This window comes from Lampris incognitus, chromosome 1 (genome assembly GCF_029633865.1).
Source record: "Lampris incognitus isolate fLamInc1 chromosome 1, fLamInc1.hap2, whole genome shotgun sequence".
Lineage (NCBI taxonomy): Eukaryota > Metazoa > Chordata > Actinopteri > Lampriformes > Lampridae > Lampris > Lampris incognitus.
In genome coordinates, this window is record NC_079211.1 from 32061018 (window position 1) to 32088092 (window position 27075).

Genomic DNA, 27075 nt, shown 5'->3' on the forward strand with positions numbered 1-27075 from the left:
ATTTTCCATCGGGGTAGCGGCAGCTGTCAAGAGATAATGTTAAATTAAAGAACCTGTGAACTGCCCTATTTGTCTTGACTTTTCTGGCTCGCCTTCCAGTAACAGCAAAACTCTAGCCAATCATTTCCCAGGAAAATGTGACTGCTAGGAATTCCCCGAGCATCAGCGCTAGTCGAAGGGGAAAAGTACAGCCTTCTGTCAGGCACACGAAAAGTGCGGGGTAGTTGGCCAATGGATTGCGCTATGGTGTCCATGTCTCTGACTCACGGTAAAGAGGGACCAAGGATTGATTTTGTACACATCTAAAAATGCGGACGTGTTTCGCGACGACAGCCGCTTCCACGCATTAAGCGAGCGAACGCACTTGATGTCAACTTATACGCGGGTGAGTCCACATAGACATCTTGTCATTTTTAAACATTTGGCAGACATTGTGTTCTTTCACATTCGCAGGGCACATTATATGAACTTCATGAATAATTCATTTCCGGGTTGGGGGCGTTAAAGTAAAACATTTTTATTCATGGGCCTTTATTGATTTTTTTTTTACGATTAGCCTACTCTTATCAAGAAATTGGAACCCAAATATGGGCAGCAACATTTAGAATGGCAAAGTAATTTGTTTTAGCCTTCTTCTAGTATGAGATAACTCGCAGAAAAGTTTGACGGTGTCACGACTCGGTATCACTAAACTCATGATGTGAACAGTCTGCTACGCTCCCTCCTGCACAGCCTTGCTCTTGCTACGGTGGCGCCACCACGGATGGCATGTGACAGAATTACTGTGTGAATTCAGTGGCATCTTGTGTGTGTGTGTGTGTGTGTGTGTGTGTGTGTGTGTGTGTGTGTGTGTGTGTGTGTGTGTGTGTGTGTGTGTGTGTGTGTGTTGAATGCTACTGGCCATTTAAATCTAGACAATGTTTTAATATGATCTTTTCATACTTCCAAACTTGTGCAAGATTGTACACAGGCTGTTGTTATTTATGAAAACACTGTTGTTTTATGCTTTGGGGAGAGAGCTGATTGTATTCACAGATGTCAACAGATGTTTTAGGTTTGAGAAAAATCATTAAGGAATGTATAGTGGTATTCATCTTTTTCTAAGATTCTACTGGAGTTGGGCAATATATCAATATGATATCTATATTTTGATATGAGACTAGATATTGTTAGGGATTGTGGGTACGGTAATATGTTGTCCTTCCCTTGGTCTTAAAGACAGTGTTACAGTAAAGTGATGCAACCCTCTGAGCTTTTTAGACTGTTTTAGCTGAGTGAAATGACCAATGAATGCCTCTGCCTGCCTGGTCATCATATCCGCATTACTAATACAACCACATACCACATATCCAGATGATCTGGTGCAACTTTCTGTGATTTCCTCACCTGGATTGAGCATGCATAAAGGCACATACCACATAATGGCCGTTTCTCAAAATTTAATTGCATGTAAATATCTTTATGAAAGCACCAGTAGTCATCCCCAAATTATCGCCACATTATCCATATGGAGGTATTTGGTCAAAAATGTTATGATATTTGTTTTTGTCAATATTGCCCATGCATCTGCTATTGCATGTGATCGTTGCCCTCACGTCTATAAATATATGCCTACAATGTTTAACAAAATAGTGTTCTCTCAAATAGTTGATAAACCCTTTTCTGTGGTGAGTCTAAATGTTTGCCAGATGTTTACATTTTTGGGTGAAGATGCTTGTCTCATGGGATGCACAAAAAGACTCTGATTGGTGGACTGTGGTGGCCATGACGCAGTGAGAAGGGGAGAAGTGTAGGGGCTTTTGCCTGTCCAGCCCAATAGAGACAAGACCAGCTGAACCCGTGGACCCTTTACTACCCCCCCTTCTTCCTTTCTCACACACCACTCCAGAGGCAGACAGATAATTGGAAACTTCACTGAAACCAATTATCTAGGCTAAGAGCTTTTAACTAACTAACTAACTAACAACTATATGTATATATATATATATATATATATATATATATATATACTGCTCAAAAAAATAAAGGGAACACCTAAAAACACAATATAGACCTCGATGAATGAAATATTTCAGCTGAAAATCTTAGTCATTAGACAGAGGAATGTGTTTAGAGCAAAATAACCTAAGAATGATCAATGGAAATCAAAATCATTAGCCCATTAAGGTCTGGATTCAGAATCATACTCAAAATCAAAGTGGAAAATGAGAACATAGGCTGATCCAACTTCTGTGGAAATTCTTCAAGACGATTCAAAATGAGGCTCAGTAGTGTGTGTGGCCTCCACGTGCCTGTATGCACTCCCTACAACGTCTGGGCATGCTCCTGATGAGACGACGGATGGTCTCCTGAGGGATCTCCTCCCAGACCTGGATCAGGGCATCGGTCAACTCCTGGACAGTCTGTGGTGCGACATCGCGTTGGCGGATGGTACGAGACATGATGTCCCAGAGGTGCTCGATTGGATTCAGGTCTGGGGAACGTGCAGGCCAGTCCATAGCATCAATGCCCTCGACATACAGGAACTGCTGACACACTCTGGCCACATGAGGACGAGCATTGTCATGCATGAGCAGGAACCCAGGGCCCACTGCACCAGCATATGGTCTGACAATGGGTCTGAGGATCTCATCCCGGTACCTAATGGCAGTCACGGTACCTCTGGCTAGCACGTAGAGGTCTGTGCGGCCCTCCAAGGATATGCCTCCCCAGACCATCACTGACCCACCGCCAAACTGGTCATGCTGGAGGATGTTGCAGGCAGCAGAACGTTCTCCACAGCGTCTCCAGACTCTCTCACGTCTGTCACATGTGTTTAGTGTGAACCTGCTCTCATCTGAAGAGCACAGGGCGCCAATGGCGAATCTGCCAACCAAGATGTTCTCTGGCAAAGGTCAATCGGGCTGCACGGTGTTGGGCTGTGAGCACAGGCCCCAATTGTGGACGTCGGGCCCTCATACCATCCTCATGCATTCTGTTTCTCACTGTTTGAGCAGAAACCTGCACATTAGTGGCCTGTTGAAGGTCGTTTTGTAGGGCTCCGGCAGTGCTCCTCCTGTTCCTCCTTGCACAAAGGACCAGATAGCGGTCCTGCTGCGGGGTTGTTGTCCTCCTGCGGCCCCCTCCACGTCTCCTGGTGTACTGGCCTGTCTCCTGGTACCTCCTCCATGCTCTGGACACTGTGCTGGGAGACACATCAAATCTTCTTGCCACAGCACGCATTGATGTGCCATCCTGGATGAGCTGCACTACCTGAGCAACTTCTGTAGGTTGCAGATACCGCCTCATGCCACCTCTAGTGGTGAGGGCACTTGCAAAATGAAAAACTAACCAAAGATCGGCCAGAAAAGATGAGGACAGGCAAATGGTCTGTGGCCACCACCTGCAAATCCATTCCTTTTATAGGGGTTGTCTTGCAAATTGTCTAATTTCCACCTGGTGGAAATTAGACAATTTACCAACAGGTGAAATTGAGTCACAAATCAGTGTTGCTTCCTAACTGGACAGGTTGATATCTCAAAAGTGTGATTGACTTGGAGCTACATTGCATTGCTTATGTGTTCCCTTTATTTTTTTGAGCAGTGTATATATATATATATATATATATATATATATATATATGTCTGCAGTGCAGGGTTTGTCTTGCTTAAACACTCGCATTAGGAGCATCGGCACATTTCCTTTATTTCATAGTTGCTTTATAGTCACAGATGGTTAACCCTCTCTGATTGAACCTCTAAGAGGAAGGAGCCCCCTGAGAGAAGGTATTTTGAAAGATAAAGCCTGTATGAGCAGTGCAGAATGAGTATACATGTAATATCATATGGTTGCTGTAGATTTGCATGTGTTTGTGCACACTGGGAACAGAAAACTGTGGTAGAGGCTAATGAAATTCCTGGTACTTATCGTGTGACAGTGATGTCACCATCAGCAGTCTGAGCAGCTGAGGAGTGTGACGATGACCACAGACAATGGAGAGCATTGCTGTGCTGTGCTCCACTTATTGGTGAGGGCTCCTATCAATGTCCAGACCTCAGGCTGAGGCTCTTCTTACATTGCTTTGGATCCATCCAGCTGCCCTAATGGCCTTCTGGATATTGATTTGACTGCACAAGAAGAAGGACTGAGCTTTTATGCTGTGAAGGGAGCACCACTTGAACTTCACAATGGAAAAACAGCTTTCATAGTGGCCTTGCAAGAGACAAGTGAAGGAATAAAAGGGCAGTTTTCTTTTTCAAGTATGCTATCACCCCCCCCCCCCAAAGAATAGCTTAACTTCCTCGTTTCTCAACTGTAATGAGATTTTGGAATATTGACAAGTGATGTGACATTTTTGTATTGATGACACATCGGTGTATTTGCAAAAAGATGGTTGCCTTTTGGTTAAATGATGCTGTTAACCCTGTAGTTTAAACTGGCCACATGTGGACATCCTTTAGCTAGCTTGGAAAGAGCATTGCATTGTGTTTTGGGCTGAAAGAGCCATATAACATCGGTTTTCCACCTGGCCCACTCTTTTCTGTGTCAGTTAGTATAATTTGGCACCTTATAAATAACCACAAGATGGCAATGTTCATATGCTCTGAATGAGGTGACTGAAATGTCAATGAGTTGCTTAAATGAAGGAACAGACCTGTGAAAAAAGAAACAAAATGAACTTCTCCTTTATTTTAGCTAATATCTATCTGTGCCTGTTTCTTTTGAAACACAGTAGGGGAACTGCTTTTTGTAAACTTCCTTATTTTTGTGCGACTGTTTCAACACCCCAAAGCCCTGTCACCTAAGTTTCACGTCCTTAGATGTCTTTGATCGGTAGGCTGCAGCACTGAAGCCTTGGTACTAGAGAGGACGTAATGTAGAAAAGAGAGACAAGGGAAATTCCACTTGTAACCTCATTCCGTCTCAGTGCTGCCGCTCACATTCACAAGCATGTGACTTGCACACTTCATCCACCTGTAGCCTCAGTTTCTCCATAAATCTACTTTCTGTGTTGCAGTGACGCAGACCCCAGTGTGCTGGTGAAGTCACTTGTTTCGGCCTTCATTAGAACTGATTGTTAGAAACACCCTTTGTGTTCTTTGGTACTTTTGCTGTGATGTCATTTTTATTGTAGATATTATTTTTGGTGAAACTCGCCATACTGAAAGGACCAAATCAAACATTCGCATTGGCTCACATTGAGGATCAGTTTTGTATTGTATCTACTCCAGTGGCAATGTTGAAATCTTAAAATTAGCTTTTGGGAACAATTTAGTGTGCAGACCTTGCTCCTTCATTCCAGTTTTGCAATTTTTGTTTTGCACCTTAATATTTTTTTGGATGTGCGTATACTTGGTTGAAACCACATCACTCACGTATACTAATGATGACCGTTAAGGAACATTCTGATTTGTAGGTAATGAGAATAGTAGTTCCATTGTTTATCAGACAGGTATTTGTGTTTAGAATTTTTGGCTTGGGTTATATTGAGTTATGTTTTTGGCTTTGGTGCAAATCACCTTACAAAATAGCAGCTCTTCGCAGAAAGAAAAACAAGTGCCTCTGTCAGATCCATGAGTATAATGATCTCAGTGCCAGCAAGGTTATTCATGTTTTGGGAAAGTTTTTTAATTTGTTTCACTTTAGCCGGTGTTGCTTTGTTTTAAGCAGCCAGCGCTCTCTCAAAGAAAGTAAGTGACCCTTCCTAATGTCAGTCTCAGCAAAATGAAGCAGTTGCAACAATATCTTAACCATAACAGTTTTCAGTTCGCAGCATTTCATCCAGTCCACGGTGAAGGATCCCTCTCTGCCATCACCATCAGTAAGCTTTGTCATAAATACCCGAGTGACATACTGTACCCCGCAGGGCATGATATCTGAATAATTTAAATACATACATACAATAGGCTTTATATTAACAATATGCTTTGCAAGCCTTCAGAAAATTGTATAAATGAGCCTTGGACAAACTAGGGATATTTGCTAGTACACTGCTGGCTGTTGGTGAGTACACTGGGGTCGATGTACATATATACCACAATCTGTTAGTGTAAATACTTCATAGCTTCATAGTAACGTTGGTCCTGGGTGTCAGAGAGGGAAATGATTCCTGCTGCTTCTTGACTGCTGGTAGCTTATTATGCCCACAGAGGTGTGATGTGGACCATCTGGATTGTTGGCCTTGCTGTGTGTTTTCAGTGTTAAACGACTTGCTCTGTGTGTGTGTGTGTGTGTGTGTGTGTGTGTGTGTGTGTGTGTGTGTGTGTGTGTGTGTGTGTGTGTGTGTGTGTGTGTGTACAATGAAAGCAAGATAAATCATGTCAGTTTTTCCCTACTTTTTTTTTTATTGTAACCTATAAAAATAAAGTGAAAAATAATCAGATACATTTTAGGGGAAAAAAAACAATTATATGCTTGCATAAGTGTGCACACCTCTAAACTAGTACTTATTTTATTACAGTACTCAGTCTTTTTGTCTCTCGATTTGGCAACATTTTCCCACTCCTCCTTGCAAAAATGTTGTAGAGCCGTCAAATTGAGAGGGCATCTCCTGTGCACAGCCCTTTTCAGGTCACCCCATGGATTTTAAATTGGATTCAGTTCTGGACTCTGGCCGGGCCGTCCCAAAACGTTGATCTTCTTTTGGTGAAGCCGTTCCTTTGTTGATTTGGATGTATGCTTGGGTTTGTTGTTGTGCTGAAAGGTGAAATTCATTTTCATCTTCCTAGCAGATGGCTGAAGGTTTTATGCCAAAATCGGCTGGTAGTTGAAGCTAGTAATGAGTCCCTCCACCTTAAGTAAAGCCCCAGTTCCAGCTAAAGAAAAGCAGCCCCAAAGCCTGATGCTGCCACTACCATGCTTCACCGTGGGTATGGTGATCTTTTGGTGATGTGCTGTGTTGTTTTTGTACCAAACATACCTTTTGAAATTATGGCCAAAAAGTTCAACCTTGGTCTTATCAGACCATAACACATTTTTCCACATGGTTTTGGGAGACTGGGTGTAGCTTTTTGCAAAATTTAGCCAGGCTTGGATGTTTTTTTCATGTGAAGAGGCTCTTTTTATTTTGTTTTGTTTTATTTTACTTTTAGGATTTCTTGCCATCTTACCCCATAGCCCAGACATGTGAAGAATACAGGAGGTTGTTGTCACATGTAGGGACCAACCAGTTCTTACCAGAATGTCCTGCAGCTGCTTTAATGTTCCTGTAGGCCTCTTGGCGGCCTCCCTGACCAGTTTTCTCCTTGTCTTCTCATCAATTTTAGAGGGACGTCCTGTTCTTGGTAAAGTCACTGCTGTGCCATATTTTCTCCACTCATTGATGATTGTCTTCACTGTGTTCCATGGTGTATCTAATGCCTTGGAAAATCTCTTGTACCCCTCTCCTGATCGATACCTTTCAACAATGAGATCCCTTTCATGCTTTTTAAGATCTTTGTGGACCAGTTGGATGCAAATAAGAAGATGTCAGGGAAATCCAACAGGGACAGCTGAACTTTATTTGGGTTCAATCACAGTCACTTTAATTGATGGCAGGTGTAAACTAACTGCTATTTAACATGAGTTTGAATGTGACTGGTTAATTCAGAACACAGCCACATCCCCAATTATAAAAGGGTATGCACACTTACTTATGCAACCAGGTTATTGTAAGTTTTTTTTTATCCTACAATGCTTCTGATTGTTTTCCCACTTTATTTTAATAGGTTTCAATTTCAATTTAAAAAAAGTGGAAACAGTTCTGACATGATTTATCTTGGTTTAATTTTTTTACATTACAAAAATCCTGTCATTTTAACAGGGGTGTGTTGACTTTCTATATCCACTGTATTTGTCAGCTGTAGGCCTTATCCAAGGAACCTTACTTTGACATCTGCTAAGATAAGCCCTGCTTATCTAAAAAAAAAAAAAAAAAAAAAAAAAAAAACTGTGCACTGCTTTAAACCAAGGAGTTACGTTGCTTGCTTGGTTGGATGACTGTGCTGGTCAAACCGCTCATAAGATATATTAATAACATGCATGTGTCTGACTTTCTGGATTTGTCAGTGTAGCAAGTGACGATGAACTGAAGAGCTAGTTGGTCATGTATGATTTTTGGTTTAAGAATTATGGTAAGCGAATCATTCTCTGTTAAAAGGGAATGATGCAGCTCTACATTATCCTGCAGTATTTTGCATTGTCTGCCATGGTCTGTGATGTTAAGCATCTACTTGGGCTAGGCGATGTTGACAAAATCAAATTTCGCAATTTTTTTTCATACCTTGATGTAATAAATGTGACAACATTTTGGGGATAATTATTGGTGCTTTCATAAGATATTTACTGTAGACGTGTATTTTTAACCTTCATTATAATTATATCATAGTTATAATGAAGGGTATAATTATTACGAAGGGCTTTCCTTCAGACAGGAAGGCACCACGTTCTGAGTACCTCGCTGCATATGTGCTTACTTACTATGAACCTTATTGTGTTATCTGTCACTTGATAATTACTTCCTAGAGGACTTTTTCTCTCTCATCGTCTTGTGAGATAATCACCTTTTCTATATGCTAACTACTCTTGTTGATGCAATGAGCACCATTCTATGTCTCAAGCCAAACCTGATGGTGTTTTTTAAAAACTTTTATTTTCTGATTTTGAAGTTATTGTAATACATGAATAACCAAATAAAAAAAAAATATGTAGAACCCCCCCCTCCCCCAAGGCTGAAGAAGGAGAAAAAAAGGACTATGCAAGGACTTCTTATTCCAATTCCACATGATAACTATGTTTTTGAAGCCAGTATAAAAGTATACACATACATCCGTGTAAATATTGTAGTTACAACCAGGTAAAAAGTATATTCAATGAAAGAGAAAACCTTCAAAAGGTCTGAGGACTCCAGGTCAACGGAAAGTTTTTGCGGGTTTTACATATTTTATATCGAAGCGTTTCTAAAGGTAGACAGGACAGCACCTCCCTTAACCACTGCAAAAATGATGGGGCTTTATTTGATTTCCAGTTAAAAAGAATAAGTCTGTGAGCTAGCAATGAAGCAAATGCTGGAGCATTCGCCTGCAAAGTTATGACCTTACAGGGGGTGGTATTTAAAGATGGCTGTGTGAAAATCAGGGGTTATGGTCTGTTTACAGATAATGCGAGAATACATCAAATATATGTCCCCAGTAACTGTTGAGAGAGGGTCATGCCCAGAACATTTGTCCCACTGAGGCTGGACTGTGGCTGCACCTCAGTATTTGCTACTGGAAAAAGCCCGCTAGCATGCTTTAATCCAAAATGCCTCCTAGACTGTAAAACCTGATGGTAACTAATGTAAATTCATTAACGTTGTTTTCATATTGCTGTTGGAGCCAGTAAGTCTATCATGCTATCATGAATGAAATTGATACAACCCAGTGAATTTAAATTACATCCTATGTAGATTACTCTTCACTATATAAAAAGAATTGCTCCTTTACATTCGAGTAGCCAGTCCATCAGAACTACTGTACGCCACTGGTCTCCCCGTGCCCACAGTTGCAAGATTACAGCGAACTGAAGTGTTCACTCTCCAAGTGCCGACTTTGAGAATTTATTTTGCAGTAGGAAAACTAAATTCCACAGAATTTACATTCAAAAATAGTTAAAAAAAAGATCATTAGTAATGTGGATATGATAACCAAGCAGGCAGAGACATTCATTGTTCATTTCACTCGGTTAAAACAGTCTAATAAGATCAGAAGGTTGTATCACTTTACTGCAATGCAGCCTTAAAGACCAGGAAGGACAACATATAAGTTATATCACAATAGCCAAAATCCCAGATGATATCTAGTCTCATGTCACGATATCGATATCATGTAATACTCTGTGCCCCTGACCAAGGCAATGGAAAGAAGAACTGGAGTTGATCCCCGGGTGCTGCAGCTGCCCACTGCTCCTATACAATAGGATGGCTTAAATGCAGAGAACACATTCATTGTAAGAATAAAATTCGTTGTACGAATACAATGTCGAATAAAGTGGCTTTCGTATATTCTTTCATATTGCCCAGCTCTAGCATCTACACACTAGTTCTGTATGGTTGTAGTCATGCTCAGTCAGCGCTGCAAGTGGTCTCAGACTCTGGCTCAGCCCAGGATGGTCACTGTCTGAGGATGCCAGTGTTTTCACAGTACCCTTAGTTGTGTAAACCCCCTTAACAAGTTCTGTCTGGCAATATTAGATAGTGTAAGAATCAAGCCAACCAGACGCGATTGTCTGTTTCTGTTGTAAGAACACTGCACCAGCTGAGATTACCCTCACCCATCTGGCAGAGTTTTACATCTAAGCACTGGTCCAGTATTTAGATATCCTTTCCTTGGTAGCTTTCATCACCACCTCTGTGTCCCTGAAGCCTTTTGAGTGTTTTTTTCTGTTAATCTCAGTAGGGTTAATTAGAATGGCTAGATGCCCTTTCATTGGCTTTAATCCCTGTCTCTTGTGGGGTGCCCATTATTCCTGTGAACTGGCTTCTCAAATTAAGTCCTCCTTGTCAAAGAAAGAAAGTTGAATCAGTTCATCTGGACACAACGTTTATTGAGAGAAACATTTCATCACTCATCTCAAACAAGTGTTTCTCCCTATGCACATCATCATCTTTGAAAGAGTGGCCACTGGCCTGTGGATGGATGTAGATTGCGGAGTCCTGGCCTGACATGTTAGCTCGTCTGTGTTTTGCCATCCTCTTGGCCAGAGTCTGTTTGGTTTCCCCAATGTACAAGTCACGGCAATCCTCCTGGCACTTAACAGCATATACTATATTGCTGTGTTTGTGCCAGGGGACCCGATCCTATGCTAGTTTGAACGGGGAGTCAAAGAGGCCATCTATGTGAAGAGGGAATGACAATCCCTGAACCGAGTCGGGGGACTAAGAGTACATCTGTCGCCATTTTCAGTGCTGTGATTGCAACCATTCCCCAGTGGTGGAGGAGGACATGCATGTTGCGGAAAACAAGTTCAGAACTATAATTCAATTTTTGGGATTTTGCATGCACTTGTGGGAACCTTGGTTAAGAAAAAGTATTAATGATATGTTCGGAGGAGGTGAAACGTTCAGGAAAGGTGGGAAGCGGTCCAGATTAAATTTTGGAGGTTTGCTTTCACAGCAAATGTTTAGCCTTCTATCAAAGTTATATTTCTCTGCATTGCTATGGGTTTCATTGTTTTGATGATCGGTACTGTTGTTAAAGTTCAGGGGCAGGGTTCTTTGTGCCTGGCGCTACTTGCTGCTATATTAATTATGTCAAACCGATTCATATTTATATATTAAAGTTTATTTACACATGGACATTGTAACTCTAGTTAATGCTCACGGCAATTTGTATATGAAACTGATGGTTGGTTTCGGTCATTATGCCACTATATTGTTTATAAGGGTGGGGATACCAGCAGTCAGCTGAGACTGAAAACGTCACTTAGATGAGTGAAGAAACATTTCTCTCAATAAACATTGTGTCTAAATGAACTGATTCGACTTTCTTTCCTTGAGTTTCTTACCTTGATTATTGAGCATGCATAAAGACAAGGCCTCCTTGTATTCTGAGTAAGTGGGAGCAGCCATCAGCTGACCTTCAAGCAATATCAATGGTTGCCTTACGGTCCTCCAAAGATTCCCATTTCTCAAATCCTCAAGGTTAAGATTTCGTTTTGTAAAGCTGTTCACCAGTGTCTCTATGAGCCCTTGAGTCAGTGGTATTCAGATTGAGTGATCTCAGCTGTCAACTGAAAAAAAAAAAGGGATACAGAGATGAAGTGGGTCAGAGGATTGGAGGCTGGAAAAACATTAGAAACGCAGTAAGCACTAAACTACATAATGATAGTTTGACTTTGACCCATACCAAACTTTGACCCACAATTTTAGCTTTCAGGCCTAGATAATCACTTGGCTATGCATGGATTTTTTGATCTGGTAGCATTGTAGCATTTATAACCAATTAAATTACTTAACTAACCTGCTACAAGCATAAATGCTGCCAGACTTAGACTAGGTGTTTTCTGGGGCTGCCTGGACAGCTGAGTTTATTACAGTATAATGCAAGGCAAAATGTGATTCACCCGTTTCAACATAAGGGATTTAAGGATAGAAAGGAAAGCAGAGTAAAATCAGTTTATGTGGGTTCTTCTGCTTTCATACTTTTCATTCATTCAGACCCGAACCACACCAGTTTCTTGATGCAAAGTATTGCTGTACTCTGCCTTTTTATTATGGACATTCTACAGAAAACAGCGACTTTGTGGCTTTGCTCTATTGTGAGTGTTGGCCGTTTTTTTTCTTATGGTTGCAAAGGAAAGGTGTGTCCCTTCAGTATGTCAGCAGGTCACATGACTATGGCCTCTTACGTCAAGGCTGATTTGCTATAGTTAATACACCATTATGGTGATAAGGCAAGAACATGCACTGTAATAATGACCCATACTAAACTTTGACCCACAAAGTTTAGTATGGATTTTTTTGAGTTTGTTCATTGTGGGCTGGATGTAATTTTACCCCAGTGATATGTTTAATTTAAAACACAAGCATCTTTATTTTTATTGTCCCTCCTCAGAACTTGGATTTAATGTGTTGTGTGAATCTGTGTGAAGTTCTGTATCATATTACAGAAGATAATGGGGGAAGGTTATGAAGTCTTATGAGAGAATAACTGCAAATAGGTTTCATTTGCTGTGTTAATGTGAAAATCTGCCATAAAATGGCACTGGTGGGTCTTTTATGATCCTCAGCAGTTTATCCTAAATTTGAGGTTGTCAACATGTCTTTCTCACAGCTATAAAAAGAGACCAAAGGCTCAGTTGCTTGTCGTAATCAAACAACTCTTTTAATAAGCTTCTCCGTTGATAAGCAATGGAAGGCCAATGTTGACGGCTATTTTCTTGGGCTATAGGAATATTTCTTGGTTTCAGAAGCGTGAGTATTACTTTAAATATGATGTGCAAGCTCCAATTCCATTCATAGTCAATGGACCAGCCCCAGAAAAGAGCATTGTAAAAATAACATGTTTTAGCAATTTTCTTATAAAAATTTGATGTAATGTCTGTGTCAGGTGAGTAATTACAGCATGTCAAAATAATTAAAAATGAATTCAGTTGTCTCAACTCATGTAAATCGGTGACCTAATGAAAGAAAAGAAGCCTTTAATGGTATTGTTTTTTTGAAGTAATGCCATAAAGCCTTACTAATCCAGACTTAAGAGAGTTGAATTTGTTTGTTAATCAGAATCAGAATCAGAAATATTGGGTATCCATTTAATCAATTTAAATGGAGCAAATACCAGCAGAGGTCTACTTTAAGACCAAAATGACTGGGCCCTGCTGACAGTTTCAGCTTCACATCATTTTTTTTTTTGAAGATGTATTTGCTTTTTTTCTTTCTCCTTTTCAGCAGACTGAAGGCAAGGCAAGGCAAATTTATTTGTATAGCACATTTCAGCAACACGGCAATTTAATGTGCTTTACATAAAACATAAAAGCATTAAGACAATTTAAAAGCAACATTAAGCAAGAAAAAGGCATTTAAATACAAATAAAAAGAAAAAAAGCTAAGAGATAAAACAGGAGATTAAAAGTTACAGTACAATGTAAGATGATAATCAGAAGTTTCAAATTTGGTTTAATAAAAGGCAGCGGTAAACAGGAAGGTCTTCAGCCTTGATTTAAAAGAACAGAGAGTTTCAGCAGACCTGCAGTTTTCTGGGAGTGTGTTCCAGATATGTGGTGCATAAAAACTGAAAGCTGGTTCTCCATGTTTAGTTTTAACTTTGGGTACAGAAAGCAGACCTGTCTCAGACAATCTGAGAGGTCTGGATGGTTCATAGCCTAGCAGAAAATCGGAAATGTATTTTTAGCCTTAAACCCTTCAGTGCTTTATAAACCAAGAGCAGTAATTTAAAATCAGTTCTTTGACAGACAGGAAGCCAGTCTACAGACCTCAGAACTGGAGTGATGTGATCCACTTTTTTGGTCTTAGTAAGGACTTGAGCAGCAGCATTCTGTATCAGCTGCAGCTGTTTGATAATTTTTTTGTTTTTGTTTTTTTAAAGACCTGTAAAGATGCCATAGCAGTAGCCGAGTCGACTACTGGGCAAGTTTCTCCAAATCCTGCTGAGACATAAATCTTTAATTCTTGACATATTCTTCAGGTGATGCTATGCTGACTTTGTAATTAACTTATTGTAGCTATTGAAATTCAGGTCTGATTCCATGACTTCACCAAGATTTCTGGTTTGGCTTGTGATTTTTGACATTACCAATTGTAGTTGTGCACTGAATTTTAATCATTCTCACTTGGCTCCAAAAACAATTACTTCAGTTGTATCTTTGTTTAATTGAAGAAAATTCTGAGACATTCAATCATTGATTTGCTCAATGCCCTTACTCAGCACTTGTATGGGATTATAGTCCCCTGGTGATATGGTTATGTTAGTCTGTGTGTCAGCTGCATAATTATAGTAATATATATATATATATATATATATATATATATATATATATATATATATATATTATTTTGTTTTCCATACTCTGAACTAGTGGGAGCATATGGATGTTAAGCAGAAGAGGTCCCAGCATGGAGCCTTGGGGAACTCCACAGGTCATTTTTGTCTGCTTAGATTTGCAATTACCTATAGATATAAAGTAGTCCCTGTCTTTTATGTAGGATCTAAACCAGTTTAGTGCTGTGCCAGAAAGTCCCACCCAGTTTTCCAGTCAGTCCAGTAATATGTTATAGTTGACTTTGTCAAACGCAGCACTGAGATCCAATAATACTAGGACTGAGATTCTGCCACTGTCTGCAAGAGCAGTCTCAGTGCTGTCATGTGGTTGAAATCCTGACTGGAAGACATCAAAGCAGTTGTTTAGTGCCAAGAAGTATTCCAGCTGCAGGAAAATGGCTTTTTCCAATGATTTTACTTAGAAATTGGAAGAAATGGAAGATTTGAAGAATCTTTGTAATTTTGACAACTCAAGCCAGTAGGTTTCCAACATGGGAAAAAAAACCAAAAAAAAAAAACACAAAACACTAACTTCAGCACTTAGTCAAGGTTTGCACAGTTTTAATTATAAATGAGGGAAAATATTGGTTGTACAAACATATTTTAATGTGACTATATTCTGTTCAATGTCACAGTTAGAATTAGCTTGTTAAGTCAATCAAAAGCATATCAATTACAAATTAGGCTGTACAGGGAAGGTATTTGAATTGATGCCACTGCTCACTTTAAAATTTGAAATTAATTTAAGACCAGTAGGGTAGTTAGTATTATTTCCACAATACTATAAGTAACTTTGGGCTTTTTTTTTTCTTGCTGTGCTGTATGTGGCTTACAGTTAAATGTCAGTATGGGAGCATTTTGCATATTTCAGGCAGCTAGCTGATGATCTTATCCTCTTTCTGTGACTTTCAATCAGTGAGCCAGTAGGTATCGTTCAGTGTCTTGCTTGAGGACACCTCAACAGAGCAAACAGTTTTCAGATGCAAAGCACCTCGTGAACCTGGTTTCTAATTCACTCGCTCACAAACTCACATCAGTCTCATGTTTGGCTGTACAATCTGCCTATCTCCATGGATTTTGGAGGGCAGCGGTTGAGTGTGTACATCTTAGAATACATTCTGTTTTAAGGCAATATTTTGTTGTTGTTGTTTATAGATATTGTGATTTGCTTTTATTTAACATCTCAATACTCATTGATTAGAAAATTGAAAAAAAAATTTTTTTCTGTACCCTCAACACTATTCCCTCTTATGGCAGGTGCACATTCCACAATTTTAATGCTGATGTACCTGTCCCAAACAAGTTTTTTTTTTTTAGATTTACAACAAATCTTCAGATTTAAGTCAGATTTTCTCTCATGCTCATTACTGTCACTCTTACAGTTTCATGCATGTATGAAGTTATTGGCACAAAATTTTGTAGTGTGAGCATATCTGAGGTCAGCAATGTGCAATAGCCAGAAAGAGAATGGGAGGAAACATTAACTACTCAATTGAAAATGTGCATTCAATACTAGGCCAACTGCAAACTCAAGACGATAATCCCGTATTGTTCTGTTCACAACAAAGTCACACAATAGTTGTCTATGACACTATGTGTCCTTGTTGATGGACACAATGGCCGTTGTGGAGTTAAAACCTGGGAACATTTGCTCTGCAGTCTCTTTATAGCCACTAGGCCACTCGATGTCAACATAGCTGCCAAAAGGACAATGCTATCTGACTTGGATACTGACTGAGAGTGGAATTAATGCACCCTTTAGTATCCGTTAACACCGCCGGAGAGAGTTGTGACACGCTCTCATAGCCAGTCACAAGCTCAGGGTTCTCTCATTTGTTTATTAGCTCTCCATAACATACTTTCTGCTGCCTGGGAGAGCCAGTTATCACCACACATTATGATATGGATGTTTACACACAATCCAAAAAAGCCAGGTTGATAGCTTTAGAAGAAACATACCGAAAATTTACAGAAGTTCTCCACAACTATAAAAATAAGCTTGCTGTTTACCGTCACTGTTGTAAACTGTCATCAGCAGAGAGCAATTTTTTTTTCCATTCACGTCTAGTATTTGATTGGCTCTTGTCTCAATGCAAGTAGTCTGTGTTAATGCATTCATGGCCGGGGGGGGGGGTGATTTCCATCTCTCTTTTTTGAGATTAACAATAACCCAACGAGAGGCCAAGGAAACAATGGTATTAACTGAAAGATTAGGGTAATGGACCTAACTTTTTCAGGAACTGTTTGATAGTGGTCATATAGTTTGCCTAGTGAGATCAGTCTCATCCACACACTTTTCTGTTAAACACACACACACACACACACACACACACACACACACACACACACACACACACACACACACACACACACACACACACACAGCGTTCAATGCATAAATGAAAGCTAATTGATAAATCCCCATTTACAGGAATGTGATGATGCTGAAACTCTCCAGGAAGCTCCAACAACTGCCCTGTAACTGATTATCTTTGACACAGACATTGGGCCTCATTCATCAGTTGTTCATACCTACAAACTTTGTTCTTACACACCCATGGAATTTTTTTTAGCCCTCGAGATGGTGTGACTGTCAAAAGCAAAGCCTGATGGTTATTTGTAATAATTTGTAATGCATACAATTTGTTTGCATTTTGGTATGTGTTTAAATGCCCTGGAATTTGTAGTATTACAGTGCATTAGGATTTCTGGCTTATATCCCAGGAACTGAACTGATGCCTCTGTGCACCATGCATACAGGGGAATTGATGAATAGACTTTATTTGGTGTAACTTTGCCCCTCATAGCAAGGTTGATAAAAAATGCATTTATATGCTATGCTGAATTTGATCTCACCCTGGTCATGCAGAATTAATGTGACCCTGAGAGCTCTCTCCAACTCACTTTTGCCTACTTAATGCAACACAATTACGTGTAATTTCACTATATTGATTTTTCAATTATTTATAGAAAAACACAATTGTGAATTTACCCCCAAACTCTGTGATGTGCAATATTTATGAACTGCAATTTCACATTTATCTGCTAAGCACAAAACACAAGTCTCCTTCTATTTTTCTTTCAAACCGGAACGCGCGCGCACACACACACACACACACACACACACACACACACACACACACACACACACACACACACACACACACACACACACACACACATATTTATGTGGCAGGACACACTCAAGGGTGCATACAAACTGAAATGTACGCTATTTACCACAGACCACCACTTCCTGTTTTTTGGCATTTCTGATACAGATGCTTATAAAGCGTTGGCTCGCTCTCTTCTCATGATCCATACACGTTATGCAGTCCATGGCACTAAGGTCAGAGGTGATGTGGGATGATGCCCTCATAAGGTGTCAGTGGCTCCTAAATTGAGGTTCAAAGGGGGGGCTATTAGTTAGACAGACTGCCCTGCAACCAGGCTCAGACCCTTGTGTTGGAAAAAAAAACATTAACTAAAGTATCCTTAAGCCCTACCACCTCTAGAAGTATTGCCCTGTTTGTGCTGGAGGACCTGATCCTTGGGGTGGACCAATTTCTGGCGCAGCGTGTTTTGGGGTTTGAAAGCAACTGCGATGCAATGTTTGGAAAATACGCGTCTCAACTGTTCCGACACTCCCGCCATACATGGAATCACCACTGGTTTACGCTTAGGCAGCTGTTGTCCTTCTCCTCTCTCTGATTGGCTGGTGCACTGTGTAGACAGCCACTCTTTCAAGGATGAGGATGTGCACATCCTTGATAGGGAGGAATGCTGATTTGAACAGGGAGTCAAAGAGGCCATCTATGTGAAGAGGGAACGACCATCCCTGAACTGGAAGGGGGGGGGTAAGAGTACATCTGTCACCATCTTACAATGCTATGATTGCAAACAGTCCAAAATCCTCTGTGACTAGTACACTTGGCCATTGTAACAATGCTCACGCCCATATTTCTATATGAAACTGGTCGTTAGTTTCAGTCATTGTGCAACTGTATTGTTTATAAGGGTGGTGATACCTGCAGTCAGTTTAGACTGAAGAGGTCACTTAGATGAGTGATGAAACATTTCTCTCAAATGTTGTGTCCAGATGAACTGATTCGACTTTCTTTCTTTGATTTTCTTACCTGTATTATTGAGCATGCATAACGACATCTCTAGAAGTGCTGTCTCTTTGCCCTCCCCTCAGAGACAACATGATTTTTCAGGAGTAATTGGAATGCCCATTAATTATCAACCCATTAACATTGCTCTTTGTGCAGCCATGTCAATTACGATAAAAGAAATAAACACATTATACCAGTATCGTCACTGAATGAGTCTTCTCGTCCTCACAACTAATGGTGAAAAGACTTTGTTCAAGAGTAAAACATATGAACATGTCGATATTTCTAAATAAAAGTCCATAGACATAAAATGTTTTGCATGTTTTTGCTGGTGACATTTTAAAGCTTAAACTTTTTGTTTTTGTTTTTTTTCCTCCCCTCTGCTGACCCGGGGAGGGCTGCAGACTACCACAGGCCTCCTCCAATACAGGCGGAGTTTCCAGCCTTTTCTTTTCACCTGAGAGTGAGGTGTTTCACCAGGGGGACATACTGTGTGGGAGGATCACGCTATTCATCCCAGTTCCCCCTCCCCCCTGAACAGACGCCCAGACCGACCAGAGGAGTTGCTCGTGCAGTGACCAGGACACATACCCACAACTGGCTTCCCACCCACAGATACGGCCAATTGTGTCTGTGGGGCACCCAACCAAGCCAGAGGTAACCTGGGGATTCGTACTGCCGATCCTTGTGTTGGTAGACAATGGACTAGACCGCTATTTTAATTTGAAGCATTTGTCAGTCAACTCGTATGGTAATTGTGTTTATTTCACGTTGAGCCGTGCGTGGCGACTTGACATGAACACGCTTGCAAGGCTAGTTAAGCTCTCCAAACACTGATCATCTGTCCCTTGATCATTTGAGTGAAAGTTAATCCAGAAAAGTCCCTATATATATGGGAATCCATGTATCACCTTGGTTGAATCTTGAAATAGAGGAGTAGGAGCTGCAAAGAGCAGCTGCTAAGCTAACATACCTCAGTGCTGTCAGTTGAGGTTACTTTATTGGACTTTATAATCTCTTTTCTTTGTTCTGCTCACTGTGGTTGAACACAAAGGTTGTATTAAGGAAGTTTCTGTTTGAAGGATTTTCCCAAGACATCAGCTCCCTAACTGCTCAAAAGATTCACACTGCTAAAAAGATACACGACACATTCCAAACCTCTGATAGGATATGACATGATATGCAAGTGTGCTTCAAATAAGGCTTACAAGAAAATGGGAGTTTCTTTCAGGACTCAACTCTGCTCTCAGCCTATCTACCAGATGCATTTTTTATTTGCTGTAGACTGATTGATCCTTATTGTCTGGTCAAAGTCTCAAGCAAATGCTTACCTGTCCAACTGTAATTTTGCCTCTCAGCAGCACCCCTCCTCCGCACGAGAAACCCGTCTATCGTCTTTCACCCTGCTCGAGGTGTGGCCTGCTGGCTGGACCTCTTTTGTGATCTCCCTCCCCCATCAAGTTCCCCAGCCAATCCCCAACCATGGCAGAGCTCACCTGAAAGGAGTTGCATGTAGGGCCGTTCCTAAACTCTGATTGGCCAAGTACAAGCACTGTGCCCTGGGGCTCTTCTACCAATGGTGGCGGTGCTGCGTGACTCATAGGGAGAGGACAAGTTGCTTCACTACACTTCTCCTTTTTTCTGTTTCAAACCCACAGCCATTGCGTTCTCTTTTTTTGTTTTTTTGTTTTTTGGCCTCTTAAGTTTTGCTGTATTGTAAGCTAGTGAGAGGCGTTGGGCAGGGCAGTGGTCTGCACCTTTAGATGGCTCTGTCCCTTCTGCACTTTGGAGACCTACCTTGGATTATTTTCAGTTTTGTTCTCTAATTTTTGTTCTTATTTTTTAACTGGTTTCTGAGATCTGACTCTTGCACTGCTGCGATTATGGATCCTGATACCCGAATGCCGTATCTTTGAGGTTTGTGATGAACTGATCTTTTCATATTAGACCTTTTTTTGTTGGTTGATGTCAAGTGGAAACAAGTGGCTTCAGTTGAATGACGCAGAAGTACCTTGTAAGAGGCAGCTAATAAAGTCTTTGTCACCATAATGTACATCCTAGGCTTGAACTTCTTATGTAATTTATTGGTGGCACATATGACAAATTAAGTTGTGTTCATCTGAAAATTTTAACAGGCCACATGGTTGATAAAGTTAAGCTTTAAATGAGTGAGTTTGTTCCTTTGATTGGATTAGTTACTTTTCATTGAACCAGCTTGACGGTATTTATAAGGCATTGATTGTGTAGTTTTCAGATCTTAAGCCTTGACTAAAAGAAATATAAGCTGAAATGTGTGTATCATACTTGTCTGTTATGAAATACAGTTGCTACATATTTCATTGGTCGTTATTTGAAATAATACCCTGTAAATGGATTGCCATTTCATGTTTATGTTGTGGAAACGGATATTTTACATGTTAGAATTTTCTTTAGGTGATATGTCTGATTGTTGTGTTTCTCATATGAATCATTCCCTTATATGGTGTGTTGTACCATGGGAGGGAACAATGTTTTGCAAGCCCCCTGACCAAGCCCACATGTGTATTTTACTGTGTAGCAATACCAGTAATTGCCTTTCATATCAATTAGATCTCACAGTTGCTTGTGAGGTCTAACTGATATCTATTGATATTGAGATCTGTTTGATATCCATTTCATAAAAAAGGCTAAATGCTTCTCATGCTTGATGAAAACCAGTATTTGTATGGAGTCAGGCAGGTATTATTGATACGTCAAAATCTTTTCAGTTCACCACTGCTGCAGAATGTTGTTCATCTTGTAATGTCAACGGCCAGTAGATTTCCATTGTCATTCACAGGAAAAAGTAAACCAGAGTAATTTGCTGCCTCTTGCCCTGCTCATTTACTTAATCCCTCTTCACCAGTTTACTATCAAGGAGTTAAATTTTTTCTGCTCAACGCGCTGTTGTTGCATTTCTGCTTCTAAAAGTCGCTCAGTGCAACAGAGATAAAAGCATGCTTCCTGTTTCACCAGAAATCCACTCCACACTGTCAAATTTGTGGTCCACACAAGACACCGTGTACATATCACTGAACAAACATAGGCACAGTTTAAGCAACATGCATACATCACACCCACTTTTTATTGAATCTTCAAATGGTGCTTCTGTACTACACAGCACCAAGTAGTAGAGATGACCTAGAAAAATATCCTGAACCAGTCCCACCATTTTCATCCTGGTTTGGTTGGACTTTTTCATCTTGTTGTTTGCCAAATGCCTTAAGTAGTTGATGATCTCATCAGAATGGTGTTCAAAATTTTGTAGTGATGTAGGCTATGCTGTCAAATGGTATTAGGGCCTGAAACAGGGAATTGGGGACAGATTATACTACAGAATTGTAGTGAATATTTTGATGCCTTAAGATAAATTGTTATACTGCTGTTGGTTTCAGATCAATTAGACTAACATGGAAGAACATTTTTGTTTACCAGTGTGTTTAAAACATGTATTTTTTTCATCAAGACCCAGTTCAGTTGCTTTGTAGTGTCGTCGTGTCCGATAGTAGGGTTTGCATTTGGCCCAACTTTCTAATCATACCAGGTGCCCACCCTGATTTGGATTGTAAATGAGGCCCTTGAGCTACAGAGGTTTCAGCTTTGGCCATAAGATCCACACCAGGGGAGCACATGGTAATGAGATAAACACATTGGTACTGCGTATTTAAGAGGCTGTTTGGAGAGGCGTTGTGTCCTCCCTACTGAGGACACAGAAAAAAAAAGAAAGGCGGGCTTGACAGTAGTGTCAGGTTTGCTGCTCTTTCAATACAATGTTAGCATGTCTTAGCCTGTAATTAGATCATTAGGCCAGGCCCAGGTGAAGGAGGAGTTAAAGGAGTTGTGGTTTTTTTTTTAAATACTTTTATCCATAACTGTTCTCAATTGTCTCAAGAACTGCAGGCAGTCTTGTCCTCATTAATATTCATAAGATGACCTTTGATTGACAAGTAGAAGCAATGACTAGCGGTGAGGGTGGGCGGTGCCTCATAGTTTGATGATTCGATCTGATAGGCTGTATTTAAATGAATAGCTGATGACATGAGTACCAGAAATAAAAGGCTAGCTGAAAGAAGCTGAAATTGAGTGAGCTCCTTTAAAAAGAGGAACAGAAAAACAGAACTCTAGCTTTTATACTTATATTTGTTTCATTAGAAAGAGACAGGACAAAATGCAAGACGATTGAAGTAACAAATTATTTTAGAGAAGATTGTGTCAATTTTGATCTGACTTTAATAACAGTTTAAAATAGTTTAATCACAGCATCAAAAGAAAACATGGTTTCTTTACTGACAAATCATATCTGTTGTCAACAAGATGCAGAAATAAAAAGACAAAGGCTTCATTTTTGTCTTGTGGAAAGTAAGTGTCGTAAATAATGCGTAAACCCTAACTAGCCCTGTTTGGTTTCAGGGTGGGAACCTGCCTAATGATACGAGCCATCTAACTACAGCTGCATCTGATGATAGTTTCAGTCGGCAGTGATAACATGTGAAGTACACTCGCTTGTAAGATTATGTTGTCTGTGTGAGGAATCAGTTGTTTAGCCCTCAGGAGGTTTTCCGAGAATAGGCTCGCTTGAACCATTTGTTTTGGTAATTCAAGGGAGGGCTGTGGCTCCCACAGTACTTTTGTCATTGGGCTGTAAACTATCAGACGTTTAAAGTCTCGTTGATAAATAATCTCAAACCTGTAAATTAGTGCTCAGTTAACTGAATCTGCACCTTTCAGTTCCAGCTCATCAACCCCTCAAATGAGCAGGACACAGAACCACTGGTCTTATAGTTATTGAAGAATTGCAAAGTAGTCCACCATGATCAAATTTTAATTGACTAAGACGAAAATTTTATCACAGGATTATGACAGCATTCGTCTCGCTTTGCTGTGCTTTCTGTCACACTCATTAGCCATGTCAAGAGGGTTTATTATGTCCCTGTCCTGTTTTTGCTGTGCTGCTTGGCTGGTCACTTTCATGCTGTCCCAGGGGGATTTGCATTATGTTTCCATGTCACTCTCTCTATTTCTTTATATATAGCCTTTTCCATTTACATAGCAGTCTCCATTTAGAGTTGACTGAAGGCTAGGGTTGAAGAAATAGTTGTGTTTTTTTTTCTTTCTAAATGTTGAAATTTAAACTCCATGAGCTACTGGGAAAATTATATTAGAGGAAATGAATAACATCCTCCTTGGGTTCTGCTGCTGAGGTGCCACTGAGCAAAGCACTGGAGTCCAACTGCTCCAGATCTCAGTGGCTGGACTGGTCCTAGGTGTGTATGTGTAGCTGATTGGATGACAAGGCAATGCTTAAAAAGTGCGTGCGTGCTTACCAAACCCTCCCTGGATAAATAAAGGTTAAAAAAGTACATTGAGCAACCTGTTCCCAATGTTGCAACTATCTCATACAAAGAACATGCTGGGACTGGTAGCCAATTGTTTTGAGGTACATGTGAAACCAGAGTTGGGAGCTGGGAGCTGCAGTCTACCCCAGAACCCAAAAAATGGAAGGATTTCTCCTAAAGAACGAGATTCATCTCGATTTCAATCACATTAGCAGCGATGATCCTAATCTTGGTTGATGTCCTGAAGGGGTTACGTCATTACTTTTAACGAACTTAGCTGAAGTGAGCGATCTGTTTTGTTTTCAAGAAAGACCGCATTCCAGTGCTTTGAATGGTTTGGTTGGTTGGATTAAGGCAACACTTTTTAAATATATATATATATATATATATATATATATATATATATATATATATATATATATATTTTACAAGTACTACTTCAGTGGTACTTGTACGTAATCTAAATAAGTGGTAGCTACTAAATAATTTGTGATGGACAGCCATGTGTATGTCAGTTTTAAGAACAACCAAACACTGATTTCAAGCTGATTTCAATGATAACTCTTCTTGTGTCTGGTTGAAGGTTAATTACTGAAAATAACTGTTGCTGTGTTTGATGCTGTTGTAAATACTTAACGAACCAAAGGAATGACACTGGATGCAACCTATACCCAAAAGCCATGAAGTTGCTCACATAACACATTTCAACTTAGCCTCATCTAGACATTTATCACATTAACCTTTTCTTTTACTCCAAGTCCTCCATTATCGCTAAGTCTCTGACCCTGAACCCTGCTGCCCCCACTATTTCTTCTCCCACTCTCTAGTTGCAGAAGCCCCCAGGAGTGGGCAGGTGTAGTCAACTCATTTCAGCCCTGTAGGCAGAAATGGCTGAAAGACAAGTACGTCATGAATAAAGACGAGAGCTTTTATGTGGAATATCAGGTCACACCTTTTGATAACACTCTGGTTATGCAATAACATCAGGTCGCTCAGGGCATGGATTCTAGTCCCTGAGAAAGGTGCTGTTAAAGGCAAGCATTTGCAAAAACCTGCCTTCAAAAGTTGCAGCAATTTGTGCCAATTTTAAGTAGCCTCAATCCATCACGATACATTGTGTACTTAACATAACGCCAACCTAAACACCAATGTGTCATGCTGATTTTGCAAGAAAAGTAAATGCTATGTGCTGCACAAATATTTTTTTCTACAGTAGCTAAATTTACTTGTTACTCTGTAGAAGAAGGTGCCGATCACGATGTGATTCAGGGGCAGCTAGTAGATGGTGAAAAACTGGAGGCCGAGGCATCGCTAATGAAGTTCATATGGTAATACTGCTGAGACAGGACAGAATGCAGTTTGTGTAACCATGAATTGCTTCTTAGCTCAATGACATCATAAGTAAAATGCTCTCGGTGGAGACTCGATCAGTTGTCCCGATAAAGGTTCATCTTAGAAGAGTTTCACACTCCGCCTGTGTGGGTGGGGGCAGATTTTAGGCTCAAGTTTATTATGTGCCAGATAAAACTAGTATGCAGAACCTCATAAAAATTTCCAATACAGGCTACTGTGGGGTTCAGCCAGTATTTGACAAAAGGTAATTTATAACCTCTTGTGATAAAATCTGGAGTTGGAGAATGGTGCGTGTCTCACCCAGCCATGGCTAAGCACTAGTAAATCCTGTGGCTTCCAAACATGTTCACAGCATCATGTTTTTCTTTCCAGTTACATTGGTTCCACCCTGTATGAGGTAACATGTTTCAAAAAATAGGGTCCGAAAAGAGGGATTGGGACACTCACACAGCAGTCAATATTTTTGATAAGCTTTACATTTTTGATAAGTGGTTCCTTGCACACCACTTACAATGAATAAATCATATTTAATTCAAATTAGTGCCATGTGATATGGCGAGGCATTTTGTACCAGGCACAGATGGAAATGCATTCTCCACATGGTTTTGTCCCAGACGCCCAGCTGTAATGGTGTTTGTGTCTGGAGGAGACTTTAGCAGGCAGTCATATGGAAAACTGGCCATGCCCACCATTACTTTACCAGCGAGACTCTCTGTTGAACCCCTCTGTCAGAGGAGTGTTTTTAACCAAAGACAAGCCAAAATATTCTCAAATGGCTTTTCTTGCCTCCTTTCCCCTCATAGTTTGCTCTGATATCATTCGAATGTTATTTAACTGTTTTCCTCGCACCACCCTTTTCTCCATGCCTTTTGAGTTGGCTGATAAACGGGAGAATGAATGAGCTGTGGGAAAGACATGACGTTTAGCTCAGCATGATCTTCGGTTACATGTGTTGTTGGTGGTCTGGTGACTGAAAAAAGCACAGTTTGGTTTGACAGAATGTCCTAGTGTGAAACAGAGACGGTGGTATTTAGAGGAACTTAGTTCATTATTCTGTTTTTGTCAGGTCTCCCTTTTGCAGTAAAATGTAATTAGGAAAAAAAGGTTTTGGCTAAAAAAGTTTTTAGAAAGACAAAATTATCTTCTCTGAATTTTGAAGACCATGCTGCTGAAACCTTATCAATGTTAAAAAGGAACGTGGAAAGAAAATAAACATCATAACTCCATCATAATGTAATTTTCGGCACTGGCTGAGAGTGACTCCCAGGCTATCTATTTGCAGTCTTGATAAGAATTAGGATGATAACACAGGTAGACTCATGTCTTCCAGAGAGACACTGACTTTTGCACAGGGTATGAAATGAATTAAATGATAATTTCCGCATTTCAGGTGTCACATGTTACAGAATATGCAGCACCTTATATGTACATGACTCTCTTTTGTCTAAAATGACCATTTAGAGCAAACATACAGGTATAGGTATTAATGCAGTCATAGTGATAGTCGAGATATGTAGGGATTTTTGTCTCACTTCTTTTTTAACCTGATATTAATCCTATTCTTCAATCCCAACCTGAACCTCTTATCTAACACACACACGCACACGCACACGCACACACACAGACACACACACACACACACACACACACACACAAGTTGATGCACAAAAGAACTTGTACCTCTTGCTCACCTTTAGCGTAATGACTATCTCTGCAGGAGTCCTGCTCATTAGTTCTGCACCATTCACACCAAAACACTCA

At 40.2% G+C, this 27075-nt stretch overlaps 1 protein-coding gene across 3 annotated transcripts in view; it reads left to right on the forward strand.

Annotated features, from left to right (window-relative positions):
- The first annotated feature begins 141 nt into the window (after positions 1-141).
- elf1 (E74-like ETS transcription factor 1) overlaps positions 142-27075 on the forward strand; it is a 58423-nt gene continuing 31489 nt past the window's right edge. The window contains exons 1-2 of one of the 3 annotated variants that reach the window (XM_056278168.1): positions 142-385; positions 19012-19264. The gene's annotated coding sequence lies outside the window, so the exon portion shown is untranslated. Of the gene's footprint in view, positions 386-19011; positions 19265-20198; positions 20525-27075 lie in introns of those variants that run through there. The other 2 variants (XM_056278246.1, XM_056278319.1) reach the window with 2 other exon arrangements.